The sequence below is a fragment of the Calliopsis andreniformis genome, unplaced genomic scaffold (assembly GCF_051401765.1).
Source record: "Calliopsis andreniformis isolate RMS-2024a unplaced genomic scaffold, iyCalAndr_principal scaffold0001, whole genome shotgun sequence".
In the NCBI taxonomy this organism is placed as follows: Eukaryota; Metazoa; Arthropoda; class Insecta; order Hymenoptera; family Andrenidae; genus Calliopsis; species Calliopsis andreniformis.
The window spans coordinates 13,691,261-13,713,183 of NW_027480422.1; positions in this window are offsets into that span (position 1 = coordinate 13,691,261).

A 21,923-nucleotide genomic window follows, 5' to 3' on the forward strand; every position below is an offset into this window, starting at 1 on the left:
TGCAAATATACATTATATACGATGGAAAAGCTGTTGTATTTATATTGTATTTTATGCTTCTGGCGTTGACTTCTTAGGCCCTAACTATTCGATCTGGTAGAACAACGCCCTAGAGTGAAGCCTAGGTTGCGCGGAACGTAGAAATGACCTTTACTTTCACACTGTTTGCAAATATACATTATATACGATGGTAAAGCTGTTGTATTTATATTGTATTTTATGCTTCTGGCGTAGACTTCTTAGGCCATAACTATCAGATCTGGTGGAAGGACGCCCTCGAGTGAAGCCTAGGTTGCCCGGAAAATAGAAAAGACCATTACCTTCACACTGGTTGCAATTATTCCTGTTACACGATGGAAAAACTGTTGCATCTTTATTGTATTTTATGATTCTGGCGTTAAATTCTATGTCCCTAACTATGCGATCTGGTGGAGCAACGCCCTACAGTTAAGCCTAGGTTGCCCAGAGCGTAGAAATGGCCTTTACTTTCACACTGATTGCAAATATACATTATATACGATGAAAAAACTGTTGTATCTATTTTGTATTTTATGCTTCTGGCGCCGACTTCTTAGGTCCTAACTGTTGGATCTGGTGGAGCAACGACCTGGGGTGAAGCCCAGGTTGCGCGGAACGTAGAAAAGATCATAACTTTCACACTGGTTTCAATTATTCGTTTTATACAATGGAAAAACTGTTGTACTTAGGTTGTATTTTATTCTTCTGGCGTTGAATTCTAACTCCCTAGCTGTTCGATCTGGTGGAGCAACGCCCTAGAGTGAAGCCAAGGTTACCCGGAACGTAGAAATGACCAGTACTTTCACACTCGTTGCAGTTATTCCTGTTATACGATTGAAAACCTGTTGCATTTTTATTGTATTTTATGCTTCTGGCGTTGAATTCAAAGTCCCTAACTACTCAATCTGGTGGAACATGCCCTAGAGTTAAGCCTAGGTTGCCCGGAAAGTAGAAATGACCATAACTTTCACACTGTTTGCAATGAATCATTTTATACGATGGAAATGCTGTTGTATTTATATTGTATTTTATGCTTCTGGAGTTGACATCTAAGGCCGTATCTATTCGATGTGATGGAGCAACGCCCAAGAGTGAAGCCTAGGTTGCCCCGAACGTAGAAATGACCAGTACTTTCACACTGGTTGCAGTTATTCCTGTTATTCGACGGAAAAACTTTTGCATTTTTATTGTATTTTATGTTTCTTGCGTTGAATTCTAAGTCCCTAACTATGCGATCTGGTGGAGCAACGCCATACAGTTAAGCCTAGGTTGCCCGGAACGTGGAAGTGACCATTACCTTCAGACTGCTTGCAATTATACATTTTATACGATGGAAAAAACTGTTATACTTATGTTGTATTTTATTCTTCTGGCGTTGAATTCTAAGTCCCTAGCTATTCGATCTGGTGGCGCAACGCCCTAGAGTGAAGCTTAGGTTACCCGGAACATAGAAATGACCAGTACCGTCGCACTGCTTGCAGTTATTCCTGTTATACAATGGAAGAACTGTTGCATTTTTATTGTATTTTATGCTTCTGGCGTTGTATTCAAAGTCCCTAACTATTCGATCTGGTGGAGCAACGCCCAGGAGTTAAGCCAAGGTTGCCCGGAACGTAGACATGACCATAACATTCACACTGGTTTCAATTATTCGTTTTATACAATGGAAGAACTGTTCTATTTATTTTGTATTTTATGCTTCGGGCGTTGACTTCTAAGGCCCTAACTATTCGATCTGGTGGAGCAACGCCCAGGAGTTAAGCCAAGGTTGCCCGGAACGTAGACATGACCATAACATTCACACTGGTTTCAATTATTCGTTTTATACAATGGAAGAACTGTTCTATTTATTTTGTATTTTATGCTTCGGGCGTTGACTTCTAAGGCCCTAACTATTCGATCTGGTGGAGCAACGCTCTACAGTTAAGCCTAGGTTGCCCGGAACGTAGAAATGACCATTACCTTCACACTGTTTGCGAATATTCATTTGATACGATGGAAAAACTGTTGTATTTATTTTGTATTTCATGCTACGGGCGTTGACTTCTAAGACCCTAACTATTCGATCTGGTGGTGCAGCGCCCTACAGTTAAGCCTAGGTTGCCCGGAACGTAGAAGTGACCTTTACTTTCACACTGTTTGCAAATATACATTAAATACGATGGTAAAGCTGTTGTATTTATATTGTATTTTATGCTTCTGGCGTTGACTTATTAGGCCCTAACTATCCGATCTGGTGGAAGGACGCCCTAGAGTGAAGCCTAGGTTGCCCGGGAAATAGAAAAGACCATTACATTCACACTGGTTGCAATTATTCCTGTTATACGATGGAAAAACTGTTGCATCTTTATTGTATTTTATGATTCTGGCGTTAAATTCTATGTCCCTAACTATGCGATCTGGTGGAGCTACGCCCTAGAGTTAAGCCTAGGTTGCCCAGAACGTAGAAATGGTCTTTACTTTCACACTGTTTGCAAATATACATTATATACGATGAAAAAAATGTTGTATCTATTTTGTATTTTATGCTTCTGGCGCCGACTTCGTAGGTCCTAACTATTGGATCTGGTGGAGCAACGCCCTGGGGTGAAGCCCAGGTTGCGCGGAACGTAGAAAAGATCATAACTTTCACACTGGTTTCAATTATCCGTTTTATACAATGGAAAAATTGTTGTACTTAGGTTGTATTTTATTCTTCTGGCGTTGAATTCTAACTCCCTAGCTGTTCGATCTGGTGGAGCAACGCCCTGGAGTGAAGCCTAGGTTACCCGGAACGTAGAAATGACCAGTGCTTTCTCACTGGTTGCAGTTATTCCTTTTATATGATTGAAAAGCTGTTGCATTTTTATTGTATTTTATGCTTCTGGCGTTGAATTCAAAGTCCCTAACTACTCAATCTGGTGGAACATGCCCTAGAGTCAAGCCTAGGTTGCCCGGAAAGTAGAAATGACCATATCTTTCACACTGTTTGCAATCAATAATTTTATACGATGGTGAAGCTGTTGTACTTAAGTTGTATTTGATTCTTCTGGCGTTGAATTCTAAGTCCCTAGCTATTCGATCTGGTGGAGCAACGCCCTGGGGTGAAGCCTAGGCTACCCGAACGTAGAAGTGACCAGTACTTTCACACTGGTTGCAGTTATTCCTGTTATACAATGGAAAAACTGTTGCATTTTTATTGTATTTTATGCTTCTGGCGTTGTATTCGAAGTCCCTAACTACTCGATCTGGTGGAGCAACGCCCTGGAGTTAAGCCAAGGTTGCCCGGAACGTAGAAATGGCCATAACTTTTACACTGGTTGCAATTATTCGTTCTATACAATGGAAAAACTGTTGTACTTATATTGTATTTTATGCTTCTGGCGTTGACTTCTTAGGTCCTAACTATTCGATCTGGTGGAGCAACGCCCTAGAGTGAAGCCTAGGTTGTACGGAACGTGGAAGTGACCATTACCTTCACACTGTTTGCGATTATTCATTTTATACGATGGTAAAGCTGTTGTACTTAAGTTGTATTTTATCCTTCTGGTGTTGACTTCTTAGGTCCTAGCTATTGGATCTGGTGGAGCAACGCCCAGGAGTTAAGCCAAGGTTGCCCGGAACGTAGAAATGACCATAACATTCACACTGGTTTCAATTATTCGTTTTATACAATGGAAAAACTGTTCTATTTATTTTGTATTTCATGCTTCGGGCGTTAACTTCTAAGTCCATAACTATTCGATCTGGTGGAGCGACGCCCTACAGTTAAGCCTATGTTGCCCGGAACGTAGAAATGACCTTTACTTTCACACTGTTTGCAAATATACATTATATACGATGGAAAAGCTGATGTATTTATATTGTATTTTATGCTTCTGGCGTTGACTTCTTAGGCCCTAACTATTCGATCTGGTGGAACAACGCCCTGCAGTGAAGCTTAGGTTGCCCGGAACGTAGAAATGACCTTTAGTTTCACACTGTTTGCAAATATACATTATATACGATGGAAAAGCTGTTGTATTAATATTGTATTTTATGTTTCTGGCGTTGTCTTCTTAGGCCCTAACTATTCGATCTGGTGGAGCAATGCTCTAGAGTGAAGCCTAGGTTGCCCGGCACGTAGAAATGACCATTACCTTCACACTGTTTGCAATTATACATTTTACACGATGGAAGAACTGTTATACTTATGTTGTATTTTATCCATCTGGCGTTGAATTCTAAGTCCCTAGCTATTCGATCTGGTGGAGGAACGCCCTAGAGTGAAGCCTAGGTTACCCGAAACGTAGAAATGACCATTACGTTCAGGCTTGTTGCAATTATTCCTGTTATACGATGAAAAAACTGTTGTATTTATATTGTACTTAATGCTTCTGGCATTGACTTCTAAGGCCCTAACTATTCGATGTGGTGGAGCAACGCCATAGAGCGAAACCTAGCTTGCCCGGAACGTAGAAATGACCATAACTATCAGACTGGTTGCAATTATCCGTTTTATACGATGGAAAGACTATAGTATTTATATTGTATCTTATAGTTATGGCGTTGTCTTCTAGGGCCGTAGCTATTCGATATGGTTGAGCAACGCCCTAGGGTGAAGCCTAGGTTGCCCGGAAAGTAGAAATGACCATAACTTTCACACTGTTTGCAATGAATCATTTTATACGATGGAAATGCTGTTGTATTTATATTGTATTTTATGCTTCTGGAGTTGACATCTAAGGCCGTATCTATTCGATGTGATGGAGCAACGCCCAAGAGTGAAGCCTAGGTTGCCCCGAACGTAGAAATGACCAGTACTTTCACACTGGTTGCAGTTATTCCTGTTATTCGACGGAAAAACTTTTGCATTTTTATTGTATTTTATGTTTCTTGCGTTGAATTCTAAGTCCCTAACTATGCGATCTGGTGGAGCAACGCCATACAGTTAAGCCTAGGTTGCCCGGAACGTGGAAGTGACCATTACCTTCACACTGCTTGCAATTATACATTTTATACGATGGAAAAAACTGTTATACTTATGTTGTATTTTATTCTTCTGGCTTTGAATTCTAAGTCCCTAGCTATTCGATCTGGTGGCGCAACGCCCTAGAGTGAAGCTTAGGTTACCCGGAACATAGAAATGACCAGTACCGTCACACTGCTTGCAGTTATTCCTGTTATACAATGGAAGAACTGTTGCATTTTTATTGTATTTTATGCTTCTGGCGTTGTATTCAAAGTCCCTAACTATTCGATCTGGTGGAGCAACGCCCAGGAGTTAAGCCAAGGTTGCCCGGAACGTAGACATGACCATAACATTCACACTGGTTTCAATTATTCGTTTTATACAATGGAAGAACTGTTCTATTTATTTTGTATTTTATGCTTCGGGCGTTGACTTCTAAGGCCCTAACTATTCGATCTGGTGGAGCAACGCCCAGGAGTTAAGCCAAGGTTGCCCGGAACGTAGACATGACCATAACATTCACACTGGTTTCAATTATTCGTTTTATACAATGGAAGAACTGTTCTATTTATTTTGTATTTTATGCTTCGGGCGTTGACTTCTAAGGCCCTAACTATTCGATCTGGTGGAGCAACGCCCTACAGTTAAGCCTAGGTTGCCCGGAACGTAGAAATGACCATTACCTTCACACTGTTTGCGAATATTCATTTGATACGATGGAAAAACTGTTGTATTTATTTTGTATTTCATGCTACGGGCGTTGACTTCTAAGACCCTAACTATTCGATCTGGTGGTGCAGCGCCCTACAGTTAAGCCTAGGTTGCCCGGAACGTAGAAGTGACCTTTACTTTCACACTGTTTGCAAATATACATTAAATACGATGGTAAAGCTGTTGTATTTATATTGTATTTTATGCTTCTGGCCTTGACTTATTAGGCCCTAACTATCCGATCTGGTGGAAGGACGCCCTAGAGTGAAGCCTAGGTTGCCCGGGAAATAGAAAGGACCATTACCTTCACACTGGTTGCAATTATTCCTGTTATACGATGGAAAAACTGTTGCATCTTTATTGTATTTTATGATTCTGGCGTTAAATTCTATGTCCCTAACTATGCGATCTGGTGGAGCAACGCCCTAGAGTTAAGCCTAGGTTGCCCAGAACGTAGAAATGGTCTTTACTTTCACACTGTTTGCAAATATACATTATATACGATGAAAAAAATGTTGTATCTATTTTGTATTTTATGCTTCTGGCGCCGACTTCTTAGGTCCTAACTATTGGATCTGGTGGAGCAACGCCCTGGGGTGAAGCCCAGGTTGCGCGGAACGTAGAAAAGATCATAACTTTCACACTGGTTTCAATTATCCGTTTTATACAATGGAAAAATTGTTGTACTTAGGTTGTATTTTACTCTTCTGGCGTTGAATTCTAACTCCCTAGCTGTTCGATCTGGTGGAGCAACGCCCTGGAGTGAAGCCTAGGTTACCCGGAACGTAGAAATGACCAGTGCTTTCTCACTGGTTGCAGTTATTCCTTTTATATGATTGAAAAGCTGTTGCATTTTTATTGTATTTTATGCTTCTGGCGTTGAATTCAAAGTCCCTAACTACTCAATCTGGTGGAACATGCCCTAGAGTTAAGCCTAGGTTGCCCGGAAAGTAGAAATGACCATATCTTTCACACTGTTTGCAATCAATCATTTTATACGATGGTAAAGCTGTTGTACTTAAGTTGTATTTGATTCTTCTGGCGTTGAATTCTAAGTCCCTAGCTATTCGATCTGGTGGAGCAACGCCCTGGGGTGAAGCCTAGGCTACCCGAACGTAGAAGTGACCAGTACTTTCACACTGGTTGCAGTTATTCCTGTTATACAATGGAAAAACTGTTGCATTTTTATTGTATTTTATGCTTCTGGCGTTGTATTCGAAGTCCCTAACTACTCGATCTGGTGGAGCAACGCCCTGGAGTTAAGCCAAGGTTGCTTGGAACGTAGAAATGGCCATAACTGTTACACTGGTTGCAATTATTCCTGTTATACAAGGGAAACACTGTTGTATTTATATTGTATTTTATGCTTCTGGCGTTGACTTCTTAGGCCCTAGCTATTCGATCTGGTGGAGCAACGCCCTAGAGTGAAGCCTAGGTTACCCGAAACGTAGAAATGACCATTACGTTCAGGCTTGTTGCAATTATTCCTGTTATACGATGAAAAAACTGTTGTATTTATATTGTACTTAATGCTTCTGGCATTGTCTTCTAAGGCCCTAACTATTCGATGTGGTGGAGCAACGCCATAGAGCCAAACCTAGCTTGCCCGGAACGTAGAAATGACCATAACTATCAGACTGGTTGCAATTATCCGTTTTTTACGATGGAAAGACAATAGTATTTATATTGTATCTTATAGTTATGGCGTTGTCTTCTAGGGCCGTAGCTATTCGATATGGTTGAGCAACGCCCTAGGGTGAAGCCTAGGTTGCCTGGAACGTAGAAATGACCATAGCTTTCATACTGGTTGCAGTTATTCCTGTTATACAATGGAAAAACTGTTGCATTTTTATTGTATTTTATGCTTCTAGCGTTGTATTCAAAGTCCCTAACAATTCGATCTGGTGGAGCAACGCCCTGGAGTTAAGCCTAGGTTGCCCGGAAAGTAGAAATGACCATAACTTTCACACTGTTTGCAATGAATCATTTTATACGATGGAAATGCTGTTGTATTTATATTGTATTTTATGCTTCTGGAGTTGACATCTAAGGCCGTATCTATTCGATGTGATGGAGCAACGCCCAAGAGTGAAGCCTAGGTTGCCCCGAACGTAGAAATGACCAGTACTTTCACACTGGTTGCAGTTATTCCTGTTATTCGACGGAAAAACTTTTGCATTTTTATTGTATTTTATGTTTCTTGCGTTGAATTCTAAGTCCCTAACTATGCGATCTGGTGGAGCAACGCCATACAGTTAAGCCTAGGTTGCCCGGAACGTGGAAGTGACCATTACCTTCACACTGCTTGCAATTATACATTTTATACGATGGAAAAAACTGTTATACTTATGTTGTATTTTATTCTTCTGGCTTTGAATTCTAAGTCCCTAGCTATTCGATCTGGTGGCGCAACGCCCTAGAGTGAAGCTTAGGTTACCCGGAACATAGAAATGACCAGTACCGTCACACTGCTTGCAGTTATTCCTGTTATACAATGGAAGAACTGTTGCATTTTTATTGTATTTTATGCTTCTGGCGTTGTATTCAAAGTCCCTAACTATTCGATCTGGTGGAGCAACGCCCAGGAGTTAAGCCAAGGTTGCCCGGAACGTAGACATGACCATAACATTCACACTGGTTTCAATTATTCGTTTTATACAATGGAAGAACTGTTCTATTTATTTTGTATTTTATGCTTCGGGCGTTGACTTCTAAGGCCCTAACTATTCGATCTGGTGGAGCAACGCCCAGGAGTTAAGCCAAGGTTGCCCGAAACGTAGACATGACCATAACATTCACACTGGTTTCAATTATTCGTTTTATACAATGGAAGAACTGTTCTATTTATTTTGTATTTTATGCTTCGGGCGTTGACTTCTAAGGCCCTAACTATTCGATCTGGTGGAGCAACGCCCTACAGTTAAGCCTAGGTTGCCCGGAACGTAGAAATGACCATTACCTTCACACTGTTTGCGAATATTCATTTGATACGATGGAAAAACTGTTGTATTTATTTTGTATTTCATGCTACGGGCGTTGACTTATTAGGCCCTAACTATCCGATCTGGTGGAAGGACGCCCTAGAGTGAAGCCTAGGTTGCCCGGGAAATAGAAAGGACCATTACCTTCACACTGGTTGCAATTATTCCTGTTATACGATGGAAAAACTGTTGCATCTTTATTGTATTTTATGATTCTGGCGTTAAATTCTATGTCCCTAACTATGCGATCTGGTGGAGCAACGCCCTAGAGTTAAGCCTAGGTTGCCCAGAACGTAGAAATGGTCTTTACTTTCACACTGTTTGCAAATATACATTATATACGATGAAAAAAATGTTGTATCTATTTTGTATTTTATGCTTCTGGCGCCGACTTCTTAGGTCCTAACTATTGGATCTGGTGGAGCAACGCCCTGTGGTGAAGCCCAGGTTGCGCGGAACGTAGAAAAGATCATAACTTTCACACTGGTTTCAATTATCCGTTTTATACAATGGAAAAATTGTTGTACTTAGGTTGTATTTTACTCTTCTGGCGTTGAATTCTAACTCCCTAGCTGTTCGATCTGGTGGAGCAACGCCCTGGAGTGAAGCCTAGGTTACCCGGAACGTAGAAATGACCAGTGCTTTCTCACTGGTTGCAGTTATTCCTTTTATATGATTGAAAAGCTGTTGCATTTTTATTGTATTTTATGCTTCTGGCGTTGAATTCAAAGTCCCTAACTACTCAATCTGGTGGAACATGCCCTAGAGTTAAGCCTAGGTTGCCCGGAAAGTAGAAATGACCATATCTTTCACACTGTTTGCAATCAATCATTTTATACGATGGTAAAGCTGTTGTACTTAAGTTGTATTTGATTCTTCTGGCGTTGAATTCTAAGTCCCTAGCTATTCGATCTGGTGGAGCAACGCCCTGGGGTGAAGCCTAGGCTACCCGAACGTAGAAGTGACCAGTACTTTCACACTGGTTGCACTTATTCCTGTTATACAATGGAAAAACTGTTGCATTTTTATTGTATTTTATGCTTCTGGCGTTGTATTCGAAGTCCCTAACTACTCGATCTGGTGGAGCAACGCCCTGGAGTTAAGCCAAGGTTGCTCGGAACGTAGAAATGGCCATAACTGTTACACTGGTTGCAATTATTCCTGTTATACAAGGGAAACACTGTTGTATTTATATTGTATTTTATGCTTCTGGCGTTGACTTCTTCGGCCCTAGCTATTCGATCTGGTGGAGCAACGCCCTAGAGTGAAGCCTAGGTTACCCGAAACGTAGAAATGACCATTACGTTCAGGCTTGTTGCAATTATTCCTGTTATACGATGAAAAAACTGTTGTATTTATATTGTACTTAATGCTTCTGGCATTGTCTTCTAAGGCCCTAACTATTCGATGTGGTGGAGCAACGCCATAGAGCCAAACCTAGCTTGCCCGGAACGTAGAAATGACCATAACTATCAGACTGGTTGCAATTATCCGTTTTTTACGATGGAAAGACTATAGTATTTATATTGTATCTTATAGTTATGGCGTTGTCTTCTAGGGCCGTAGCTATTCGATATGGTTGAGCAACGCCCTAGGGTGAAGCCTAGGTTGCCTGGAACGTAGAAATGACCATAGCTTTCATACTGGTTGCAGTTATTCCTGTTATACAATGGAAAAACTGTTGCATTTTTATTGTATTTTATGCTTCTAGCGTTGTATTCAAAGTCCCTAACAATTCGATCTGGTGGAGCAACGCCCTGGAGTTAAGCCAAGGTTGCCCGGAACGTAGAAATGACCACAACTTTTACACTGGTTGTAATTATTCGTTCTATACAATGGAAAAACTGTTCTATTTATTTTGTATTTTATGCTTCGGGCGTTGAGTCGTAAGTCCCTGAGTATTCGGTCTGGTGGAGCAACGCCCTAGAGTGTAGCCTAGGATGCCCGGAACGTAGAAATGACCATTACCTTCACACTGTTTGCGAATATTCATTTGATACGATGGAAAAACTGTTGTATTTATTTTGTATTTAATGCTACGGGCGTTGACTTCTAAGGCCCTAACTATTCGATCTGGTGGAGCAGCGCCCTACAGTTAAGCCTAGGTTGCCCGGAACGTAGAAGTGACGTTTACTTTCACACTGTTTGCAAACATACATTAAATACGATGGTAAAGCTGTTGTATTTATATTGTATTTTATGCTTCTGGCGTTGACTTCTTAGGCCCTAACTATCCGATCTGGTGGAAGGACGCCCTAGAGTGAAGCCTAGGTTGCCCGGAACATAGAAAAGACCATTACCTTCACACTGGTTGCAATTATTCCTGTTATACGATGGAATAACTGTTGCATCTTTATTGTATTTTATGATTCTGGCGTTAAATTCTATGTCCCTAACTATGCGACCTGGTGGAGCAACGCCCTACAGCTAAGCCTAGGTTGGCCAGAACGTAGAAATAGCATTTACTTTCACACTGTTTGCAAATATACATTATATACGATGAAAAAAATGTTGTATCTATTTTGTATTTTATGCTTCAGGCGCCGACTTCTTAGGTCCTAACTATTGGATCTGGTGGAGCAACGCCCTGAGGTGAAGCCCAGCTTGCGTGGAACGCAGACAAGATCATAACTTTCGCACTGGTTTCAATTATTCGTTTTATACAATGGAAAAACTGTTGTACTTAGGTTGTATTTTATTCTTCTGGCGTTGAATTCTAACTCCCTAGCTGCTCGATCTGGTGGAGCAACGCCCTATGGTGAAGCCTAGGTTACCCGGAACGTAGAAATGACCAGTACTTTCACACTGGTTGCAGTTATTCCTTTTATACGATTGAAAAGCTATTGCATTTTTATTGTATTTTATGCTTCTGGCGTTGAATTCAAAGTCCCTAACTACTCAATCTGGTGGAACATGCCCTAGAGTTAAGCCTAGGATGCCCGGAAAGTAGAAATGACCATAACTTTCACACTGTTTGCAATCAATCATTTTATACGATGGAAATGCTGTTGTATTTATATTGTATTTTATGCTTCTGGAGTTGACTTCTAAGGCCGTAACTATTCGATGTGATGGAGCAACGCCCACGAGTGAAGCCTAGGTTGCCCGGAACGTAGAAATGACCAGTACTTTCACACTGGTTGCAGTTATTCCTGTTATTCGACGGAAAAACTTTTGCATTTTTATTGTATTTTATGTTTCTTGCGTTGAATTCTAAGTCCCTAACTATGCGATCTGGTGGAGCAACGCCCTACAGTTAAGCCTAGGCTGCCCGGAACGTGGAAGTGAGCATTACCTTCAAACTGTTTGCGATTATTCATTTAATACGATGGTAAAACTGTTGTACTTAAGTTGTATTTTTTTCTTCTGGCGTTGAATTCTAAGTCCCTAGCTATTCGATCTGGAGGAGCAACGCCCTAGAGTGAAGCCTAGGCTACCCGGAACGTAAAAATGACCAGTACTTTCACACTGGTTGCAGTTACTCCTGTTATACAATGGAAAAACTGTTGCATTTTTATTGTATTTTATGCTTCTGGCGTTGTATTCAAAGTCCCTAACTATTCGATCTGGTGGAGCAACGCACTACAGTTAAGCCTAGGTTGCCCGGAACGTAGAAATGACCTTTACTTTCAGACTGTTTGCAAATATACATTATATACGATGGAAAAGCTGTTGTATTTATTTTGTATTTTATGCTTATGGCGTTGAATTCTAAGTCCCCAGCTATTCTATCTGGTGGAGCAATTCTCTAGTGTAAAGCCTAGGTTGCCCGTAACGTAGAAATGGCCATTACCTTCACACTGCTTGCAATTATACATTTTATACGATGGAAAAACTGTTATACTTATGTTGTATTTTATTCTTCTGGCGTTGAATTCTAAGTCCCTAACTATTCGATCTGGTGGAGCAACGCCCAGGAGTTAAGCCAAGGTTGCCCGGAACGTAGAAATGACCATAACATTCACACTGGTTTCAATTATTCGTTTTATACAATGGAAGAACTGTTCTATTTATTTTGTATTTTATGCTTCGGGCGTTGGCATCTAAGGTCCTAACTATTCGATCTGGTGGAGCAACGCCCTACAGTTAAGCCTAGGTTGCCCGGAACGTAGAAATGACCTTTACTTTCAGACTGTTTGCAAATATACATTATATACGATGGAAAAGCTGTTGTATTTATATTGTATTTTATGCTTCTGGCATTGTCTTCTTAGGCCCTAACTATTCGATCTGGTGGAGCAATGCTCTAGAGTGAAGCCTAGGTTGCCCGGAACGTAGAAATGACCATTACCTTCAGGCTTGTTGCAATTATTCCTGTTATACGATGAAAAAACTGTTGTATTTATATTGTATTTTATGCTTCTGGCATTGACTTCTAAGGCCCTAACTATTCGATGTGGTGGAGCAACGCCATAGAGCGAAACCTAGGTAGCTCGGAACGTAGAAATGACCATTACTTGCGCACTGGTTGCAATTATTTATTCTATACGATGGAAAGACTGTTGTACATATATCGTATTTTATGCTTCTGGCGTTGACTTCTAAGGCCCTAACTATTCGATGTGGTGGAGCAACGCCCTAGAGTGAAGTCTAGCTTGTCCGGAACGTGGAAGTGACCATTACCTTCACACTGCTTGCGATTATTCATTTTATACGATGGTAAAGCTGTTGTACTTAAGTTGTATTTGATTCTTCTGGCGTTGAATTCTAAGTCCCTAGCTATTCGATCTGGTGGAGCAACGCCCTAGAGTGAAGCCTAGGTTACCCGGAACATAGAAATCACAGGTACTTTCACACTGGTTGCAGTTATTCCTGTTATACAATGGAAGAGCTGTTGCCTTTTTATTGTATTTTATGCTTCTGGCGTTGTATTCAAAGTCCCTAACTATTCGATCTGGTGGAGCAACGCCCAGGAGTTAAGCCAAGGTTGCCCGGAACGTAGAAATGGCCATAACGTTCACACTGGTTTCAATTATTCGTTTTATACAATGGAAGAACTGTTCTATTTATTTTGTATTTTATGTTTCGGGCGTTGACTTCTAAGGCCCTAACTATTCGATCTGGTGGAGCAACGCCCTACAGTTAAGCCTACGTTGCCCGGAACGTAGAAATGACCTTTACTTTCAGACTGTTTGCAAATGTACATTATATACGATGGAAAAGCTGTTGTATTTATATCGTATTTTATGCTTATGGCGTTGACTTCTAAGGCCCTGACTATTCGATCTGGTGTAGCAACGCCCTAGAGTGAAGCCTAGGTTGCCCGGAACGTATAAATGACCATTACCTTCACACTGTTTGCGATTATTAATTTGATACGATGGAAAATCTGTTGTATTTATTTTGTATTTCATGCTTCGGGCGTTGACTTCTAAGGCCCTAACCAATTCGATCTGGTGGAGCAGCGCCCTACAGTTAAGCCTAGGTTGCCCGGAACGTAGAAGTGGCCTTTAATTTCACACTGTTTGCAAACATACATTAAATACGATGGTAAAGCTGTTGTATTTATATTGTGTTTTATGCTTCTGGAGTTGACTTCAAAGTCCCTAACTATTCGAACTGGTGGAGCAACGCCCAGGAGTTAAGCCAAGGTTGCCCGGAACGTAGAAATGACCATAACATTCCCACTGGTTTCAATTATTCGCTTTATACAATGGAAGAACTGTTCTATTTATTTTGTATTTTATGCTTCGGGCGATGACTTCTAAGGCCCTAACTATTCGATCTGGTGGGAAAACGCCCTAGATTGAAGCCTAGATTACCCGGAACGTAGAAATGACTATCACTATCACACTGGTTGCAATTATTCCAGTTACACGATGGAAAAACTGTTGTATCTTTATTGTATTTTATGCTTCGTGCGTTGACTTCTAAGGCCCTAACTATTCGATCTGGTGCAGCAACGCCCTAGAGTCAAGCCTAGGTTGCACGGAACGTAGAAATGACCATTACCTTCACACTGATTGCATTTATTCATTTTATACGATGGAAAAACAGTTGTATTTTTATTGTATTTTATGCTCAGGGCGTAGACATCTATGGCCCTAGCTATCCGATCTGGTGGAGCAACACCCTACAGTGAAGCCTAGCTTGCCCGGAACGTTGAAATGACTCTCACTTTTACACTGGTTGCAATTATTCGTGTTATACGATGGAAAAACCGTTGCATTTTCATTGTATTTTACGCTTCTGGCGTTGACTTCCAAGGCCCTAACAATTCGATCTGGTGGAGCAACGCCCTAGAGCGAAGCCTAGGTCTCCCAGAACGTAAAAATGACCATCACTTTCACACTGGTTGCAATTACTCCTGTTATACGATAGAAAAACTGTTGTAAATTTATTGTATTTTATGCTTCGGGCGTTGACTTCCAAGCCCCTAACTATTCGATCTGGTGGAGCAACGCCCTAGAGCGAAGCCCAGGTTGCCCGGAACGTAGAAATGGCCATTACTTTCACTCTGGATGCAATTATTCGTGTTACACGATGGAAAAACTGTTGCATTCTTATTGTATTTTATGCTTCGGTCGTTGACTTCTAAGGCCCTAGCTATTTGATCTGGTGGATCAACGCCCTAGAGTGGAGGATAGGTTGCCCGGAATGTAGAAATGGCCATTACTATCACGCTGGATGCAATTATTCCTGTTATACGATGGAAAAACTGTTGTATTTTTATTGTATTTTATGCTTCTGGCGTTGAATTCTAAGTGCCTAGCTATTCGATCTGGTGGAGCAACGCCCTAGGGTGAAGCCTAGGTTGCCCGGAACGTAAAAATGGCCATTACATCCACACTGTTTGCAATCATTCATTTTATACGATGAAAAAACTGTTGTATTTATATTGCATTTTATGCTTCTGGCGTTGACTTCTAAGGCCGTAGCTATTCGATGTGGTGGAGCAACTCCCTAGAGTGAAGCCTAGGTTGCCCGGAACGTAGAAATGACTATCACTTTCACATTGGTTGCAATTATTCGTTTTATACGGTGGAACAGCTGTTGTATTTACATTCTGTTATATGCTTCTGGCGTTGACTTCTGAGGCCCTAACTATTCGATCTGGTGGAGCAATGCCCTAGAGTGAAGCCTAGGTTGCCCGGAACGTAGAGATGACCATCACTTTCACACTGGTTGCAATTACACCTGTTATACGATGGAAAAACTGTTGCATTTGTTTTGTGTTTTACGCTTCTGGCGTTGACCTCTAAGGCCCTAACAATTCGATCTGGTGGAACAACGCACTAGAGTGATGCCTAGGTTGCCCGGAACGTAGAAATGACCTTTACCTTCACACCGATTGCAATTATTCGTTTCATACGATGGAAAAACTGTTGTATCTGTTTTGTATTTTATGATTCTGGCGTTGAGTTCCAAGGCCCTAACAATTTGATGTTGTGGAACAACGCCCTAGAGTGAAGCCTAGGTTGCCCGGAGCGTAGAAATGACTATCACTTTCACATTGGCTGCAATTATTCGTTCTATACGATGGATCGGCTGTCTTATTTATATTCTGTTTTATGCTTCTGGCGTTGACTTCTTAGGCCCTAACTATTCGATCTGGTGGAGCAATGCCCTAGAGCGAAGTCTAGGTTGCCCGGAACGTGGAAATGACCATCACTTTCACACTGGTTGCAATCACTCCTGTTATACGATCGAAAAACTGTTGTATCTTTATGGTATTTTATGCTTCGGGCGTTGACTTCCAAGGCTCTAACAATTCGATGTGGTGGATCAGCGACCTAGAGTGAAGCCTAGGTTGCCCGAACTAAGAGATGACCATCACTTTCACACTGGTTGCAATTACACCTGTTATTCGATGGAAAAACTGTTGCATTTGTTTTGTATTTTACGCTTCTGGCGTTGACCTCTAAGGCCCTAACAATTCGATCTGGTGGAACAACGCCCTAGAGTGATGCCTAGGTTGCCCGGAACGTAGAAATGACCATTACCTTCACACCGATTGCAATTATTCGTTTCATACGATGGAAAAACTGTTGTATCTGTTTTGTATTTTATGATTCTGGCGTTGACTTCCAAGGCCCTAACAATTCGATCTGGTGGAACAACGCCCTAGAGTGAAGCCTGGGTTGCCCGGAACGTAGAAATGGCAATTACTTTCACACTAGGATCCAATTATTCGTTTTATACGATGGACAAACTGTTGTACTTATATTGTATTTATGCTTCTGGCGTTGACTTCTAAGTCGCCAGCTATTCGATCTGGTGGAGGAACGCCCTAGAGCGAAGCATAGGTTGCCCGGAACGTAGAAATGACCATCACTTTCACACTGGTTGCAATTACTCCAGTTACGCGAAGGAAAAACTGTTGTATCCTTATTGTATTTTATGCTTCGGGCGTTGACTTCTAAGGCCCTAACTATTCCATCTGGTGGAGCAACGCCCTAGAGTGAAGGCTAGGTTGCCCGGAACGTAGAAATGGCCGTTACTATCACACTGGTTGCTGTTACTACTTTTATACGTTGGAAACACTGTTGTATCTTTATTGTATTTTATGCTTCGGGCGTTGACTTCTTAGACCCTAACTATTCGATCTGTTGGAGCAACGCCCTAGAGTGAAGCCTAGGTTGCCCGGAATGTAGAAATGACTATCACTTTCACACTGGTTGCAGTTATTCGTGTTATACGATGGAAAAAACAGTTGTATTTTTATTTTATTTTATGCTCCGCGCGTTGACTTCTAAGGCCCTAACTATTCGATCTGGTGGAGCAACGCCCCAGAGTGAAGCCTATGTTGCCCGGAACGTAAAAATGGCCATTACTTCCACACTGTTTGCAGTTATTCCTTTTATACGATTGAAAAGCTATTGCATTTTTATTGTATTTTATGCTTCTGGCGTTGAATTCAAAGTCCCTAACTACTCAATCTGGTGGAACATGCCCTAGAGTTAAGCCTAGGATGCCCGGAAAGTAGAAATGACCATAACTTTCACACTGTTTGCAATCAATCATTTTATACGATGGAAATGCTGTTGTATTTATATTGTATTTTATGCTTCTGGAGTTGACTTCTAAGGCCGTAACTATTCGATGTGATGGAGCAACGCCCAAGAGTGAAGCCTAGGTTGCCCGGAACGTAGAAATGACCAGTACTTTCACACTGGTTGCAGTTATTCCTGTTATTCGACGGAAAAACTTTTGCATTTTTATTGTATTTTATGTTTCTTGCGTTGAATTCTAAGTCCCTAACTATGCGATCTGGTGGAGCAACGCCCTACAGTTAAGCCTAGGCTGCCCGGAACGTGGAAGTGAGCATTACCTTCAAACTGTTTGCGATTATTCATTTAATACGATGGTAAAACTGTTGTACGTAAGTTGTATTTGATTCTTCTGGCGTTGAATTCTAAGTCCCTAGCTATTCGATCTGGTGGAGCAACGCCCTAGAGTGAAGCCTAGGTTACCCGGAACATAGAAATCACAGGTACTTTCACACTGGTTGCAGTTATTCCTGTTATACAATGGAAGAGCTGTTGCCTTTTTATTGTATTTTATGCTTCTGGCGTTGTATTCAAAGTCCCTAACTATTCGATCTGGTAGAGCAACGCCCAGGAGTTAAGCCAAGGTTGCCCGGAACGTAGAAATGACCATAACGTTCACACTGGTTTCAATTATTCGTTTTATACAATGGAAGAACTGTTCTATTTATTTTGTATTTTATGTTTCGGGCGTTGACTTCTAAGGCCCTAACTATTCGATCTGGTGGAGCAACGCCCTACAGTTAAGCCTAGGTTGCCCGGAACGTAGAAATGACCATTACCTTCACACTGTTTGCGAATATTCATTTGATACGATGGAAAAACTGTTGTATTTATTTTGTATTTCATGCTACGGGCGTTGACTTCTAAGACCCTAACTATTCGATCTGGTGGTGCAGCGCCCTACAGTTAAGCCTAGGTTGCCCGGAACGTAGAAGTGGCCTTTAATTTCACACTGTTTGCAAACATACATTAAATACGATGGTAAAGCTGTTGTATTTATATTGTGTTTTATGCTTCTGGAGTTGACTTCAAAGTCCCTAACTATTCGAACTGGTGGAGCAACGCCCAGGAGTTAAGCCAAGGTTGCCCGGAACGTAGAAATGACCATAACATTCCCACTGGTTTCAATTATTCGCTTTATACAATGGAAGAACTGTTCTATTTATTTTGTATTTTATGCTTCGGGCGATGACTTCTAAGGCCCTAACTATTCGATCTGGTGGGAAAACGCCCTAGATTGAAGCCTAGATTACCCGGAACGTAGAAATGACTATCACTATCACACTGGTTGCAATTATTCCAGTTACACGATGGAAAAACTGTTGTATCTTTATTGTATTTTATGCTTCGTGCGTTGACTTCTAAGGCCCTAACTATTCGATCTGGTGCAGCAACGCCCTAGAGTCAAGCCTAGGTTGCACGGAACGTAGAAATGACCATTACCTTCACACTGATTGCATTTATTCATTTTATACGATGGAAAAACAGTTGTATTTTTATTGTATTTTATGCTCAGGGCGTAGACATCTATGGCCCTAGCTATCCGATCTGGTGGAGCAACACCCTACAGTGAAGCCTAGCTTGCCCGGAACGTTGAAATGACTCTCACTTTTACACTGGTTGCAATTATTCGTGTTATACGATGGAAAAACCGTTGCATTTTCATTGTATTTTATGCTTCGGGCGATGTCTTCAAAGACCCTAACTATTCGATCTGGTGGAGCAATGCCCTAGAGTGAAGCCTAGGTTGCCCGGAACATAGAAATGACTATCACTTTCACACTGGTTGCAATTATTCGTGTTATACGATGGAAAAACTGTTGCATTCTTATTGTATTTTATGCTTCGGTCGTTGACTTCTAAGGCCCTAGCTATTCGATCTGGTGGAGCAACGCCCTAGAGTGAACCATAGGTTGCCCGGAACGTAGAAATGACCATAACTTTCACACCGGTTGCAATTATTCGTTTTATACGATGGAAAAACTGTTGCATTTGTTTTGTATTTTACGCTTCTGGCGTTGACTTCTAAGGCCCTAACAATTCAACCTGGTGGAACAACGCCCTCGAGTGAAGCCAAGGTTGCCCGGAATGTAGAAATGACCATAACTTTCACACAGGTTGCAATTATTCGTTTTATACGATGGAAAAGCTGTTGTATTTATATTGTGTTTTATGATTCTGGCGTTGACTTCTTAGGCCCTAGCTATTCGATCTGGTGGAGCAACGCCCTAGAGTGATGCCTAGGTTGCCCGGAACGTAGAAATGACCATTACCTTCACACTGATTGCGATTATTCATTTTATACGATGAAAAAGCTATTGTATTTTTATTGTATTTTATGCTTCGGGCGTTGACTTCTAAGGCGCTAACAATTCGATGTGGTGCAACAACGCCCTAGAGTGAAGCCTAGGTTGCACGGAACGTAGAAATGACCATTACCTTCACACTGATTGCAATTATTCATTTTATACGATGGAAAAACTGTCGCATTTTCATTGTATTTTGTGCTTAGGGCGCTGACTTCTGAGGCCCTAACTATTCGATCTGGTGGAGCAATGCCCTAGAGCGAAGTCTAGGTTGCCCGGAACGTGGAAATGACCATCACTTTCACACTGGTTGCAATCACTCCTGTTATACGATGGAAAAACTGTTGTATCTTTATGGTATTTTATGCTTCGGGCGTTGACTTCCAAGGTCCTAACAATTCGATGTGGTGGAACAACGACCTAGAGTGAAGCCTAGGTTGCCCGGAACGTAGAGATGACCATCACTTTCACACTGGTTGCAATTACACCTGTTATACGATGGAAAAACTGTTGCATTTGTTTTGTGTTTTACGCTTCTAGCGTTGACCTCTAAGGCCCTAACAATTCGATGTGGTGGAACAACGCACTAGAGTGATGCCTAGGTTGCCCGGAACGTAGAAATGACCTTTACCTTCACACCGATTGCAATTATTCGTTTCATACGATGGAAAAACTGTTGTATCTGTTTTGTATTTTATGATTCTGGCGTTGAGTTCCAAGGCCCTAACAATTTGATGTTGTGGAACAACGCCCTAGAGTGAAGCCTAGGTTGCCCGGAGCGTAGAAATGACTATCACTTTCACATTGGCTGCAATTATTCGTTCTATACGATGGATCGGCTGTCTTATTTATATTCTGTTTTATGCTTCTGGCGTTGACTTCTTAGGCCCTAACTATTCGATCTGGTGGAGCAATGCCCTAGAGCGAAGTCTAGGTTGCCCGGAACGTGGAAATGACCATCACTTTCACACTGGTTGCAATCACTCCTGTTATACGATCGAAAAACTGTTGTATCTTTATGGTATTTTATGCTTCGGGCGTTGACTTCCAAGGCCCTAACAATTCGATGTGGTGGATCAGCGACCTAGAGTGAAGCCTAGGTTGCCCGGAACGTAGAAATGGCAATTACTTTCACACTAGGATCCAATTATTCGTTTTATACGATGGACAAACTGTTGTACTTATATTGTATTTTATGCTTCTGGCGTTGACTTCTTAGGCCCCTACTAATCGATCTGGTGGGAAAACGCCCTAGATTGAAGCCTAGCTTAACCGGAACGTAGAAATGACTATCACTATCACACTGGTTGCAATTATTCCAGTTATACGATGGAAAAACTGTTGCATCTTTATTGTATTTTATGCTTCGTGCGTTGACTTCTAAAGCCCTAACTGTTCGATCTGGTGCAGCAACGCCCTAGAGTCAAGCCTAGGTTGCACGGAACTTAGAAATGACCATTACCTTCACACTGATTGCATTTATTCATTTTATACGATGGAAAAACAGTTGTATTTTTATTGTATTTTATGCTCAGGGCGTAGACTTCTATGGCCCTAGCTATCCGATCTGGTGGAGCAACACCCTACAGTGAAGCCTAGCTTGCCCGGAACGTAGAAATGACCATCACTTTCACACTGGTTGCAATTATTCGTGTTATACGATGGAAAAACTGTTGCATTCTTATTGTATTTTATGCTTCGGTCGTTGACTTCTAAGGCCCTAGCTATTCGATCTGGTGGAGCAACGCCCTAGAGTGAACCATAGGTTGCCCGGAACGTAGAAATGACCATAACCTTCACACCGGTTGCAATTATTCGTTTTATACGATGGAAAAACTGTTGCATTTGTTTTGTATTTTACGCTTCTGGCGTTGACTTCTAAGGCCCCAACAATTCAACCTGGTGGAACAACGCCCTCGAGTGAAGCCAAGGTTGCCCGGAATGTAGAAATGACCATAACTTTCACACAGGTTGCAATTATTCGTTT